General features: G+C 40.3%; 1 pseudogene; it reads right to left on the bottom strand.

The window, feature by feature from the left end:
• Nucleotides 1-298: 298 nt before the first annotated feature.
• Nucleotides 299-1,901, bottom strand: LOC101581402 (annotated as a pseudogene).
• Between the last annotated feature and the right edge of the window lie 1,636 nt (nucleotides 1,902-3,537).

Here is a 3,537-nt window from a genome sequence, read left to right as displayed (position 1 = left end):
TTACACAGTTTATTGCCCCCGACTACTTGTGTCACACAAAAAGAAGTGGTCTCAATTCCGTGTGTGGGATAGCGGGTTCTCTAGATGCTGCAAAGGTGGGAGAAGCACAAATACAATCCACTCTTTTAAAAAAACTAAATTCAAAGTAGAATTTTCAATTCCTCCATCTCCTGTAATAAAAAGTAATGCTGGGATCTAGCACCCAGATTTGGTTCTGTTTGGACCATTTACAAAGAGCCCCCCCCCCCGCTGTATCATTAGTGATATGAACAATAGCTCACTTTGAAGGCAGCTGGATTTATTCTTTCCTCCTCTTCTTGCCTTCATGCTCATATTCCTTGGGGAGGCTGCTATCTGAGGGTCTTTTAGAACCACCATGCTGTTTGGTTTCTTCCAAAAATTTGTCCAGACCAAAAGGATCTTCTTCAAACTGAACAGGTCCTTCTAGGCACCTCTTACAGTCAGAACCAGAAAATTCCTCGTCAGGTACAAATCTGTTCATTTTCATTCTGGCTTCTAGGTCATCACTGTATATATCCTTGTCCAGACTTTTACTGGGCCTATAAATACTCTCGGCCATATTTTTACCACCTCTCCATGCTTGATCATAAACATTGTAAATTTCATCTTCTCCACCAGCAAATCCGCTGTCCAAACACTTTGATTGGCTGAAAAGCCTTTGGTCATACTGAACTTCATTTGAAGTCCGGGAATTGGGCACACCAAGAGCAACGACTTCACTGATCACTTGATTTTCATTTCTCTGCAGTTTTGACCTCTTATCAGGAGCTGCCCTGGAAAGATTAGGATCATACTATTTCTCTTTTCACCTGTCATGCCAGATTCATTTCTCTCACATGCCTCTCCATCCTTTTTTTCCACATGGGTTTTGATGCCCGCTCTCCTCTCCCTAGCTTTTTGGGCCATTTCTCTAAGTTTCTCTTCATGTTTCTCCTTTTCTTTTTGAGTCATCTTCTGTTCCACCTGGGCGTGCATTTCCACAACTTCACAAGCCTTCCAATCAGCAGTGTAGAGAGCTTCAGCTGGTTTGGCCAAGTTTTCATTTATGTGTACTGTCTGCAGTCCTCTTCCATCAGCAGCCAGACGTTTGTCTAATGGGGTTGTATAACCTTTTGCATTTTTCCAGTTGGAAATACAAGGAAGAATCTTCTGCTCTTGCTGTTCCTTTACAGTCATCTTCTGACTAGGAGAATGCATGACAGGTGCAGGAGGAGAAGGTGGTCCTCGCGGGATTTTCTTATCAATCTTGAACCTTGGAGGCTCCCTTGGATCTTTCTTCATTTCTACCATTCAGATAACCCTCTGTTTAGCTCCAGAGTTAAAAGCCACACACACTCCCTGCTGGGATGGTGTGTATTGGACATACTAAGCAGGAGCCAGTTTATCAGCAGCTTGTACTGGCATGGCTGCAGCAACCTCCTGTGATGCCGAGTTCTCCAAGGCTGCCCTTGTCTTTTCTGTTATCTCTTTAGCAGCGTCTTCATTGGGTCTCTGCAGATCATCTGCATTCATAACCTCTTTTGAAACCAGGTCAGTGTATTTACCATAAATGACCTCATCTTTTGACTGTTCTTGTCGAGCAATTGCATTGTATTTAACTTTTCCTTCAGGACTCACCTGAACGGCCAATGCTTTTGACATTTTTTCTTTTTCCCCGTATCCAGTGAAAACTGGGTCACATGGATCTGGAAAAGCAACTCCATCTCTAAAATCCTCTAACAACCGAGGCATCCAACCTTTCCTGTATCCGTACGGGGGAGGTCTTATTGGGAGGAAACCAGTGAGGCCTGCCATGACTGCTGAGGTCTTGCTTTTTCTTCAGACCCAAGCTGGTCCTGAGATGGTTGAGTAGGTGCGGGTAAAAGACCGACGAGTGCCATCTTCTCCTATCCTTTGATTCTGACCTTGCAAGAGGTTACAGCAGAGAGTATTTAATCAGTAGGATTCTAATTGGCTATAAACATGACTGCTACCCACTTTAGGCATAGTGTCAGAACAGTTAATTGGACCTATACTGACACCAGCCTAATACATTGGTTTATGCAAACGGTGAATCTAATTTCCAACAAAAAACACTCTGCTGGAGAAATTGCAGGAGATAGGAAGGAGAAGGCTTTGGGTGGAATTTCAAAGAATCAATTTGGTTTCAATGAACTGCTTTTGCTAGATAGACATGGAAAATGCCATTATCTTATCAAATGAAAATAATATATTTTACATCTAATTGAAAGTGCAAAAAAAATAAAAGAAAAAAACCCTGACTTTACACTGCAGTTGAATTCAGTCATAATCAGCAAGAGTTTCCCTCTTTCTTCCCAAATCTTTCAAAAATATCATCTTTAAGAATTTAGGGAGTTAATCCAGAATTGAGAAATTTTCATAATTTTTCTTCTTTCTAATCTTTGCCCAATGAATATGCATGCTACTTAAGTAAAATCCAGCAAAAACTAAAGTTATATTTATTGTATTTCACTGACTTAGAATTTGTGTGATTCAGATTAATTATCTCATCTACTTGTGGCAAGCCAGAGAAGCTTTCAAAACTTCCTCACTGTGAAAGGAGTGGAAAAGTTATAAACATTATATGAGAAAGGGCTGTTGAACTGTACCGTGTTCTACAGATGTGAGAAAACTGTAATCACTAAATTCATGAAATCTTTTATATAAATATGGAAAAAGAAATTTGCCTTTTCAAAACAAAAGGGTGGTTTCTGTCTCTCTGGGAGCACTTTCTGTATCCTAAAGCTAAATGAACTTATGCAAAAATCTTGATGATGAGTTCAAAAAATAAGGTTTTCTTTGTGGAATATCTTACCATGAGTTAGTCAGATTCTAGTTATTTTGACTCTAAAATATGCTTCAGAATTATGACTTTTCACAAAGTCAAAGTGATCATCATTTCAGATAATGCAAATCTGAAGCTGACTTATAATTTTTTCACACTTTAGTTGACAAGCCTCAGATTTGCAAATCTGGGGTGAATCACAAACTTCTATTGTCTATTGAAAAAAATTTTCCTACCTGTGACTCTCTTGAAATTCCTTTTATTTTTATTTTTTGAGAGTTCTTGAAGCAGTGGAGAAAAGGTGAAGTAATTATTCTACAGAACACAACTGGTGTTGTATTTTAAAAACACTTGAGGTCTACCTTTCACATATTATTTTAGTGCTTTGAGAAGCACTTTTGTTATCATATTATTCAGTTCATGTCTCAGAAAGAATCAGGAACCTTGACACACTTGATCTGTTTGGTTGGGGCTGTTGGGTTGTCTTGTGTAAATAATGCTAAAATCTCGTCTTCCTAAGAAGATATACCCAAATATGATTATTAAGACTATATACAGTGCCTCCACCACCACGCCCGCCGAGTAGGATTTTCTGCCGAGTTCCGGGAGCCCCCAGACCCAGTCCTAGCCCAGGTCCGACCCAGTCCTAGCCCAGGTCCGCAGCAGGAAGGAGCTGAGCACAGCAGCCAGACCTAAGCCAGACGCAGCTGGATAACTCCAAACTCTGTAGA

Source organism: Octodon degus, unplaced genomic scaffold, assembly GCF_000260255.1.
Source record: "Octodon degus isolate 3935 unplaced genomic scaffold, OctDeg1.0 scaffold00042, whole genome shotgun sequence".
Lineage (NCBI taxonomy): Eukaryota > Metazoa > Chordata > Mammalia > Rodentia > Octodontidae > Octodon > Octodon degus.
Note: the sequence above shows the minus strand (reverse complement) of the source record. Positions and strands in the feature narration are given on the sequence as shown.